Source organism: Brassica napus, chromosome C2 (genome assembly GCF_020379485.1).
Source record: "Brassica napus cultivar Da-Ae chromosome C2, Da-Ae, whole genome shotgun sequence".
NCBI classification, from domain to species: Eukaryota; Viridiplantae; Streptophyta; class Magnoliopsida; order Brassicales; family Brassicaceae; genus Brassica; species Brassica napus.
In genome coordinates this window covers 37,897,256-37,909,411 of record NC_063445.1, presented here as the reverse complement: position 1 = coordinate 37,909,411, position 12,156 = coordinate 37,897,256, and positions in this window count along the sequence as shown.

Here is a 12,156-nt window from a genome sequence, read left to right as displayed (position 1 = left end):
GATGTGAGGTGCTGTATTTGGATCCATAAAGTAGTTGAGAATCACCAGGAAGTTGAATAAATCTGATAGGAGTTAGGATGAAGAAGTTATCCCACTTTCAAATCAGGTGATCCTTGTTTTCCTATTTGGGAATATGACAACTTCTTTGTCATTCTAATCAAACCAGGATGAATCGCAATCTGAGAAGTTGAATTTCGATTCTTAAAGTAGTGGAGAATCACTAGAAAGTTGAATAAATCTCATATGAGTTAGGATGAGGAAGTTATCTCACTTTCAAATCAGTTGATCCCAGTTTTCCTAATTGGAAATATGAAAACTTCTTCGTCATTCTAATCAAACCAGGATGAATCGCGATGTGAGAAGCTGTATTTTTATACATAAAGTAGTGGAGATTATCCATGAGGTTGAATAAATCTCATATGAGTTAAGATGGCGAAGTTATCCCACTTTCAAATAAGGTGATCCCAGTTTTACTGTTTAGGAATATGACAACTTCTTTGTAATTCTAATCAAACCAGGATAAATCGCGATGTGAGAAGCTGTCTTTGGAACCATAAAGTAGTGGAGAATCACCATGAAGTTGAATAATTCTCATAGGAGTTAGGATGAAGAAGTTATCCCACTTTCAAATCAGGTGATCCTAGTTTTCTTGTTTGGGAATATGACAATTTTTTCGTCATTCTAATCAAACTAGGATGAATCGCGATGTGAAAAGCTGTATTTTGATACATAAAGTAGTGGAGAATATCCAGGAACTTGAATAAATCTCATAGGAGTTAGGATAAAGAAGTTATCCCACTTTCAATTCAGGTGATCCCAGTTTTCTTTTTTGAGAATATGACAACTTCTTTGTCATTCTAATCAAACCAAGATGAATCACGATGTGAGGTGCTGTATTTGGATCCATAAAGTAGTTGAGAATCACCAGGAAGTTGAATAAATCTGATAGGAGTTAGGATGAAGAAGTTATCCCACTTTCAAATCAGGTGATCCTAGTTTTCCTATTTGGGAATATGACAACTTCTTTGTCATTCTAATCAAACCAAGATGAATCGCAATCTGAGAAGTTGAATTTGGATTCTTAAAGTAGTGGAGAATCACCAGAAAGTTGAATAAATCTCATATGAGTTAGGATGAGGAAGTTATCTCACTTTCAAATCAGTTGATCCCAGTTTTCCTATTTGGAAATATGAAAACTTCTTCGTCATTCTAATCAAACCAGGATGAATCGCAATATGAGAAGCTGTATTTGGATACATAAGGTTGTGGAGAATCAATAGGAAGTTGAATAAATCTCATAGGAGTTATGATGAAGAATTATCCCACTTTTAAATCAGGTGATCCCAATTTTCCTGTTTGGGAATATGACAACTTCTCTGTCATTATAATCAAACCAGGATGAATCGCGATCTGAAAATCTGTATTTGGATACATAAAGTAGTGGAGAATTACCAGGCAGTTGAATAAATCTATTAGGAGTTTGGATGAAGAAGTTATCCCACTTTCAAATCAGGTGATCCTAGTTTTCCTGTTTGGAAATATGACAACTTCTTTGTCGTTCTAATCAAACCAGGATCCCACTTTCAAATAAGGTGATCCTAGTTTTCTTGTTTGGGAATATGACAATTTTTTCGTCATTCTAATCAAACTAGGATGAATCGCGATGTGAAAAGCTGTATTTTGATACATAAAGTAGTGGAGAATATCCAAGAAGTTGAATAAATCTCATAGGAGTTAGGATAAAGAAGTTATCCCACTTTCAATTCAGGTGATCCCAGTTTTCTTTTTTGAGAATATGACAACTTCTTTGTCATTCTAATCACGATGTGAGGTGCTGTATTTGGATCCATAAAGTAGTTGAGAATCACCAGGAAGTTGAATAAATCTGATAGGAGTTAGGATGAAGAAGTTATCCCACTTTCAAATCAGGTGATCCTAGTTTTCCTATTTGGGAATATGAAAACTTCTTTGTCATTCTAATCAAACCAAGATGAATCGCAATCTGAGAAGTTGAATTTGGATTCTTAAAGTAGTGGAGAATCACCTGGAAGTTGAATACATCTGATAGGAGTTAGGATGAAGAAGTTATCCCACTTTCAAATCAGGTGATCCCAGTTTGCCTATTTGGGAATATGACAACTTCTTTGTCATTCTAATAAAACCAGGATGAATCGCAATATGAGAAGTTGTATTTGGATTCTTAAAGTAGTGGAGAATCACCAGAAAGTTTAATAAATCTCATAGGAGTTAGGATGAGGAAGTTATCTCACAATCAAATCAGTTGATCCCAGTTTTCTTATTTGGAAATATGACAACTTCTTCGTCATTCTAATCAAACCAGGATGAATCGCGATGTGAGAAGCTGTATTTTTATACATAAAGTAGTGGATAATATCCACGAAGTTGAATAAATCTCATAGGAGTTAGGATGACGAAGTTATCCCACTTTCAAATCAGGTGATCCCATTTTTCCTGTTTAGGAATATGACTACTTCTTTGTCATTTTAATTAAACCAGGATGAATCACGATGTGAGAAGCAGTATTTGGATCCAAAAAGTAGTGGAGAATCACCAGGAAGTTGAATAAATCTCAGAGGAGTTAGGATGAAGAACTTATCCCACTTTCAAATCAGGTGATCCTAGTTTTCCTGTTTGGGAATATGACAACTTCTTTATCATTCTAATCAAACCAGGCTGAATCGCGATGTGAGAAGCTGTATTTTGATACATAAAGTAGTGGAGAATATCCACGAAGTTGAATAAATCTCATAGGAGTTAGGATGCAGAAGTTATCCCACTTTCAAATCAGGTGATCCCAGTTTCCCTGTTTGGGAATATGACAACTTCTTTGTCATTCTAATCAAACCAGGATGAATCTCGACGTAAGAAGTTGTATTTGGATACATAACGTAGTGGAGAATCCCTAGGAAGTTGAATAAATCTCATAGGAGTTAGGATGAAGAAGTTATCCCACTTTCAAATAAGGTGATCCCAGTTTTCATGTTTAGGAATATGACAACTTCTTTGTCATTCTAATCAAATGTCTGAAAGTCCGTAAAAATCGGCATGAACGTTTTTACGAAAAACAAATCTTAGAAAAATATTTATTTTTACTAAGAATCTTGCGGAGAAAGACTCGAACAAGGTTGCCGCGTAGCAACCAGCGCAAAAGCTGGTCGCTACGTAGCGATCGAGCTCTCACCGAAGCTTGGTTGCTACGTAGTGACCGAGCAAGTACACGGCTCGATCGCTACATAGCAACCGAGCTCTCCCCGAAGATCAGTCGCTATGTAGCGACCGAGCACGTACATGGCTTGGTCGCTACGTAGCGACCGAGCTCTCCCCGAAGCTCGGTCGCTACGTAGCGACCGAGCTCTCCACAAAGCTCGGTCGCTACGTAGCGACCGAGCTCTCACCGAAGCTTGTTCGCTACGTAGAAGCTCGGTCGCTACGTAGCGACCGAGCTCTCCCCGAAGCTCGGTTGCTACGTAGCGACCGAGCACGTACATGGCTCAGTCGGTACGTAGCGACCGAGCTCTCACCGAAGCTCGCTCGCTACATAGCGACCGAGCTCTCACCGAAGCTTGGTCGCTACGTAGCGACCGAGCACGTACTCGGTCGCTACGTAGCGACCAAGCACGCACACGACTCGGTCGCTACGTAGCGACCGAGCACGTACCGAGCACGTACATGGCTCGGTCGCTACATAGCAACCGAGCACGCATACGACTCGGTCGCTACGTAGCGACTGTGCTTTCTTAAAAAATCGATACGACATCAATCCATGCATTCTCGTCTACTCTTTAATGCTATCTCACGAAGACCATAGCCAACCCATTTCATGTTTCTCGTCATTTGAAGTCATCAATCGAAATTTACGATAAAAACCTCGGAAAGTTCGTTTTTATCGAAAGAAGCCGTAATAAACGTTTCGAGTAAAACAACGGCCCAAAGAGACCTAAGACGTGACTCGAAACCCACTTACGATTTCTTAACCAAAATCCCATAAACCGTAGGAAGGTTTATGCTTGGTTCGCAAGGAAAGATAAATGTCAAGTTTCCGCGGATAAATACGAAGTATTCGAAGATAATTGGAAAAATAGGAGAAAACGAAATATCTCCATTTTTAAGTTATGACGGCTTAAGGGCAGAAGAGCAAAAAAGCGTAAACCGACCTAGGAGCGAGTATATAAGGAGTTCTAGGCGAGAGGCATTATTCTTGACATGCTTTTTAGGCTTAGAACTCTCGGCACTTAGAAACTCTGAGGCATTATTCTTGACATGCTTTGTTTCCATGACTGGCACCCGATTACCAGACGAACATGCACAAGCAGTTCGATCTCTTGGTTCACTCTTGAACTACAATCGGCTTGATCCTCGAAACGGGTACGTAGGTAGCCTTTCATAAGGTTCAGTCCGAAATCAATCAAAAACATTTTCTGTATTTTCTTCGTCTTTTGTTATCGAGCTGCGAGTCAACTAGGTTTGAGCTTTTAGGCCGCTAGAACTAGGTAACTCGCTGACAGCCTTTGCGGGCAAAGCTTTTATGCTCTCTTGTAATGATCGCAACGCTCTCAGGCGGACTAGAAATAAGATCTACGGTTTTCTCTAAACTCGTTTGTTATCTTTTCATGATTTCCGCATATATTTGGTCACTTGCCATTGGCTCTCGCAGAGATCCGGGACATCTGGGAAATTAGGGTTTTCCTAGTTTCCTAATTTAAACGTAAATCGACAGTGCGAATTTCGGTTCCCACAGTTTGGCGCTAGAAGGAGGGGGAGTATGGATTACTCTAACTCATAGCCGCAAAATGCTTGATCAAAACAATGTCTGGAAATACTAAAGAGAAAATCGCAGTTCGCAACAAAGAAACTCCAGTCGCCACTGCGCCTATGGCAAACGCCTACGCAAACGCCACAGTTCTTGAGAAAATCGAAAACCTTGATGCGACTTTTCGCCACAGGAAGTGCAATGAAACGAGCTTGCGATTTCTCTTTTTAAACATAAAGGGAAACAATAAATCTTATCAAACCCCGTAAGTTTTGCTCATTACCGAACAAAAGAAATCTCAATGCGTAAGGGTTTTAAAAAACACGTTTTCCGAATACATTTCGGAAGGGTAAAACTTGTTCTCCCGAAAACCGCAGAAAACCCCTAGGTTAATCGGGGAAAAAGAAAGCGCAACAAATCGATTACACAGCTCGGTCGCTACGTAGTGACCAAGCTCAAGCCAACTCTCCACTCGCTACGTAGCGACCTGTCAGGCCTAAAAAGGGTCCTCCTTTGCGTTCTCTTTTGAATCCTCATCGTAACGCTTTTCATTTCATCTCAATCGGAGTTTCCGTTGAGATTTTACGACGAAAACGAGTAGGACTCTTCTTGGCTTGCGTCCACCTGTCAAACCTCCAGCTCGCTACATAGCGACCTGTCAGCCCTCAAAAAGCTCCTCCTTTGTGTTCTCTTTTGAATCCCGATCGAAACGCTTTTCGTTTCGTCTCAATCGGAGTTTCCGTTGAGATCTTACGACGAAAACAATCAAGTTCGGAAGATAAATGTCAAGTTTCAAAGGATAAACACCAATATCGAAAAAGGCGAACATACACGAGAAGAGGAAGGGGAAATGAGCAAGCCAAACTGAGAAGAGACAAAACTGCATCTTCGAGAGAACTAAGGTATTTACGACTTGAAATTTTTGAAATCAGACTTGGAGTTTTCGTAGGAAATTACTAAGAAATAAAAACGCCTTTGAGACTGCCATAGAACTTTAGGGAACGTAAAACCTAGGTGAATAGTCTAGCGAACTAAGTCTTGGGTTATTTTTCCTGTCTCGATATATTGTCCCAGATCTTGTAAACCGATATAAACTCTCCGAAAATCGAGAAACGATCGCCATGCATATCAAGCTCGCTTCCTAAGGAGAGAAAAAACTAGAGACATGAACGTCGTCTTAAAACCGATTCGTTTCTGGCAATTCTCTCGGAACCGACATATTCCAAGTCTTCAACCTAGAAACAACCAAATCACAGTCCAAGCGTCGTCTTCTAACCGACTCGGACTGTCGATCATTTTATTCCTCGAGAAAAAAGGGGACGGAGTAGGTGCGTATACTATACTCGTATACTCCCATACTTCAGAAACATATTCAAACAATGCGATGTCTCATCAAGATCAAGAAAACACTTTCGACAAGAAAACGCTTTCGACAAAGCAAACTCTCGTAGAAATATGCGGAAAAATATTCATACAATGCGATGTCTCATCAAGATCATCCTAGAAGCAAATGACAATCTGAGTTTCGTCTAAACGCTAGGAACTGATCCAAACCATCTTGGAAAAATTCTCAAAGACTATATAACATCTATCATCGCAATCATTCTTTTAGAAAACCTCTGCCAAACTTCAAAATGAAAGTCGATGATTTGTTGAAGTCATAAAGATCTTTTTCGATTTGATAAAACAAGTTTCGTACAAGAATCATTATACGAGAAATCTTCAGGCATCAAAGCATCACTCTCATTTTCCGTTGAACCAACCGACTCACGGAAAAACATCAAAAACATTTGCGACAAAGCAAAATTAAGAACAAAAGTAACAGAAAATACGACAAAGAGAACACGTCCTCCCCGCTCGTCGACTAAGTCTATCGCTGTTTAACTAATTCATTCAAGAAACCTGAAAAACGTTTCGCGACTAGATCTCGGTGAAATAACCTTTGCTAAAACTCCATGAGTGACTCAAAGAAACTTTCACCGAAGAATTAAAACAAAAGCTGAAACGTTTCTCAAAAATCTGCGGAAACATCTTTATTTTGACATCTCCATACGTCGCGTCAATTTAATAAATTCGTAAAAACCGGTCGCCCCGTTACTTACGCAAAAAATCATTCGTATAATCAGATCATGTCATACGAAGTAACTTTCAAAAGTAAACGTAACAGGTTTTACGAAAAAGTACTTTCCTTATAGCAAAAACCAAGCTGTATGATCCGACATTGGACGACCAATATAAACTTTACTTCCTCGCACCACGATCTGAAAGGTCTCATTCTTTATCCCCGCGACTCACTGGCATCCGCTCTCATTCCGCTTGGTCATGTCCGAGCAAGAAATCACCCCGCAACTGACCCCGCACGGGCTCTGTATCGAGCTTCTTAGGCTTTTTCTCCCTCAGAAACAAAGGAAACAACTTCCATACGAATATAGGAAACATTATACGAAACTTTCATCGTATAAATTAACCCTAAAGTGGAAAAACGTTTTCTACTACCATGGGCATACTCGGCCTATCAATCTCGATAAACGCCATTCGTCACTCGCCCAATTACGCCTTTCCTTCGAAGCCGAACTGGGTTACAGCGTCCCCTTTAAGGACGATTCTAACCGACTTGACCTTATTGACAGCACGAAAGTGTCATGGTCTAATCCTTTGGAAACAACATCCTTGGCTATAAAGCTGAGCACAGTCTTCATGCAAAGCCAAAACAATTGAGCGACCACCGCTCCAATAACTTGACGGCTAAACGGTAATCCGGAATTTGTCTTGAAATGCCAAGTAACGATTACACAAACAATTATCGTACCACCCAAAAACAGGAATCATACGGTAAATTCATCATAACAAAACTCAGTCCTAACAACCAAACAGTTAACGGAAAGGTTCCACTTGTCAAAAATCGACCAAGTTCCATATACTACGATTCACTTTAAGCCAGCTGTGTTTTACTCGTAAAATGCGGCATTTAAGGAAAACTCGTAACAGAGCTTCTATAGCTATACGGAACATCCTCAAATAGACACGAAAGAAATCTCGGAAGGCCAACACCACACAAAGCACGGTATAGGAGGATGCCTATTTCCGGGGACAAATTTACGCGACCCCTTGGTCCTAACTCCTCGATCGCAAATCAAATCCAAACATGAACAACAATTCTGGCTGCGAACATCCGTAGTCAAACCAGAATGTTTCCCAAACGCATGGCTAAGACTAATCCCTTGCAACATCGCGAAACATCTTCAAGCCCACGAACATTTCAAGCACGAAACGCGGCATACGAAGAATAACAAATCTTCAGCATCGCGAGACGTCGCAGACGCCTGAAGATTCGTTCTTCAACGAAATTTCCTTCCTTGATAAAAACACTTTCTTGGAAGACCAGACAGTCATACGCACTAACATCTTCTCAAAACATATCCTTCGCGAAGACTCGAAATGGTAATTTTAACCATTAAGTTTGTTGCTGATCACAACAAACTCTTAACGTCCTAAACAGACTTAGCCATCTCGTAGAGATGACTCTCGTACATCCGACACAAGGATAATAGCGCTATAAAAGAAACCCAAAATTTTTGGTCAACACTTCCAGGAGGCTTAAAAATTGTCCTTGGAGAGATGCTCGGTTCCAACCATACAAGTCGTATAAGCCGAGAACCTATCGCGTACTTTAAATCGGTATGTAATCAGGATGAAACTGAAACGGGATACGTAAGTCGAATTAGTCATCGCACCCTCTAAAACCAGGAGTAAACCTAAGTCTTGCCCTAAACCCAGCGCACTGGTCTCTAACATCTCTAGGCATAGTATCAAAAACCTTGATACGAGATCCAAAAATTTGTCTCTTTGCCAATATTTGAGCGTCTTCAGAAATCCCGCAAGTTTCGCACTGCAGAAAACTCTCGAAACATATCACGGATATAGCAGTTCACACAGAGTTAGATTACGAGATGAAAACTCATAATCTTCCTTCTACACCCATATAAAATGCCATCGGCAGCAACAAGCCTAATAACCTCTACATAAAAACCAGACCGTAAAGGTCTCGCTGGAAAACTAGTCATACGAACCTTAACTCCAAAACGAACTACGAAAGGCTTGATCCCTTCAACAAGGGTACATAGGCAGCCGTCATAAAGCGCAGTCCCAATCTTATCGCATTCTACTTTTAGAAGAGCGAGAAGACCACTTACCACGGACCTTTTCGACAATTAATTCCGCCTAACTCACCTAACTTGCCAATGGGGTCAAAATCGGACGATGGAATCAATGTCTGAAAGTCCGTAAAAATCGGCATGAACGTTTTTACGAAAAATAAATCTTAGAAAAAGATTTATTTTTACGAAGAATCTTGCGGCGAAAGACTCGAACAAGGTTGCCGCGTAGCAACCAGCGTAAAAGCTGGTCGCTACGTAGCAACAGAGCACGCACACGACTCGGTCGCTACGTAATGACTGTGCTTTCTTAAAAAATCGATACGACACGAATCCATGCATTCTCGTCTACTCTTTAATGCTATCTCCTGAAGGCCGTAGCCAACCCATTTCATGTTTTCTCGTCATTTGAAGTCATCAATCGAACTTTACGATAAAAACCGCGGAAAGTTCGTTTTTATCGAAAGAAGCCGTAACACGTGACTCGAAACCCACTTACGATTTCTTAACCAAAAGCCCATAAACCGTAGGGACGTTTATGCTTGGTTCGCAAGGAAAGATAAATGTCAAGTTTCCGCGGATAAATACGAAGTATTCGAAGATAATTAGAAAAATCAGGAAAAACAGAATATCTCCATTTTTAAGTTATGACGGCTTAAGGGCTGAAGAGGAAAAATCGTAAACCGACCTAGGGGCGAGTATATAAGGTGTCCTAGGCGAGAGCCACCAGGGACTTTTTAGACTAAGAACTCTCGGCACTTAGAAACTCTGAGGCATTATTCTTGACATTCTCTGTTTCCATGACTGGCACCCGATTACCAGACGAACGTGCACAAGCAGTTCGACCTCTTGATTCACTCTTGAACTACGTTCGGCTTCATCCTCGAAAGGGGTACGTAGGCAGCCTTTCATAAGGGTCAGTCTGAAATCAATCAAAAACCTTTTTTGTATTTTCTTCGTCTTTTGTCATCAGGCTGCAAGTCAACTAGGTTTGAGCTTTTAGTCCGCTAGAACTAGGTAACTCGCTGACAGCCTTTGCGGGCAAAGCTTTTATGATCTTTTGTAATGATCGCAACGCTCTCACGCGGACTCGAAATAAGATTTACTGTTTTCTCTAAACTCGTTTGTTATCTTTTCATGATTTCCGCATATATTTGGTCACTTGCCGTTGGCTCTCGCACAGATCTGGGACCTCTGGGAAATTAGGGTTTTTCTAGTTTCCTAATTTAAACGTAAATCGACAGTGCGAATTTCGGTTCCCACAATTCTAATCAAACCAGGATGAATCGCGATTTGAGAAGTTGTATTTTGATACATAACGTAGTGGACAATAGCCAAGAAGTTGAATAAATCTCATAGGAATTAGGATGAAGAAGTTATCCCACTGTTAAATCAGGCGATCCCATTTTTCCTAATTGGGAATATGACAACTTCTTCATCATTCTATTCAAACCAGGACAAATCGTGATGTGAAATGCTATCTTTGGATACGTAAAGTAGTGGAGAATCACCAGGAAGTTGAATAAATCTCATAGGAGTTAGGATGAAGAAGTTATCCCACTTTCAAATAAGGTGATCCCAGTTTTCCTATTTAGGAATATGACAACTTCTTTGTCATTCTAATCAAACCAGAATAAATCGCGATGTGAGAAGTTGTCTTTGGATACGTAAAGTAGTGGAGAATCACCATGAAGTTGAATAATTCTCATAGGAGTTAGGATGAAGAAGTTATCCCACTTTAAAATCAGGTGATCCTAGTTTCCTTGTTTGGGAATATGACAACTTTTTTGTTATTCTAATCAAACCAGGATGAATCGCGATGTGAGAAGCTGTATTTTGATACATAAAGTAGTGGAGAATATCCAGGAAGTTGAATAAATCTCATAGGAGTTAGGATGAAGAAGTTATCCCACTTTCAAATCAGGTGATCCCAGTTTTCTTTTTTGAGAATATGACAACTTCTTTGTCATTCTAATCAAACTAAGATGAATCGCGATGTTAGAAACTGAATTTGGATCCATTAAGTAGTGGAGAATCACCAGGAAGTTGAATAAATCTGATAGAAGTTAGGATGAAGAAGTTATCCCACTTTCAAATCTAGTGATCTCAGTTTTCCTGTTTGGGAATATGACAACTTCTTTGTCATTCTAATTAAACCAGGATGAATCGCGATCTGGGAAGCTGTATTTTGATACACAAAGTAGTGGAGAATATCCAGGAAGTTGAATAAATCTCATAGGAGTTAGGATGAAGAAGTTATCCCACTTTCAAATCAGGTGATCCCAGTTTTCCTGTTTGGGAATAAGACAACTTCTCTGTCATTCTAATCAAACCAGGATGAATCACGATCTGAGAAGTTGTATTTGGATACATAAAATAGTGGACAATTTACCAGGAAGTTGAGTAAATCTCATAGGAGTTAGGATGAAGATGTTATTCCACTTTGAAGTCAGGTGATCCCAGTTTTCCTGTTTGGGAATATAACAACTTCTTCGTTATTCTAATCAAAACAGGATGAATCGCGATGTGAGAAGCTGTATTTGGATACATAAGGTAGTGTAGATTCAACAGGACGTTGAATAAATCTCATAGGAGTTATGCTGATAAATTATCCCTCTTTCAAATCAGGTGATTCTAATTTTCCTGTTTGGGAATATGACAACTTCTCTGTCATTATAATCAAACCAGGATGAATCGCGATCTGAAAATCTGTATTTGGATACATAAAGTAGTGGAGAATTACCAGGCAGTTGAATAAATCTTATAGGAGTTTGGATGATGAAGTTATCCCACTTTCAAATCAAGTGATCCTAGTTTTTCAGTTTGGGAATATGACAACTTCTTTATCCTTCTAATCAAACCAGGATGAATCATGATTTGAGAAGCTGTATTTAGATACATAAAGTAGTGGAGAATCACTAGGAAGTTGAATAAATCTCATAGGAGTTAAGACGAAGAAGTTATCCCACTTTCAAATCAGGTGATCCCAGTTTTCTTGTTTGGGAATATAACAACTTCTTCATCATTCTAATCAAACCAAGATGAATCGCGATGTCAGAAGCTGTATTTTGATACATAAAGTAGTGGAGAATATCCAGGAAGTTGAATAAATCTCATAGGAGTTAGGACGAAAATGTTATCCCAGTTTCAAATCAGGTGATCCCAATTTTCTTTTTTGAGAATATGACAACTTCTTTGTCATTTTAATCAAACCAAGATGAATCGCGATGT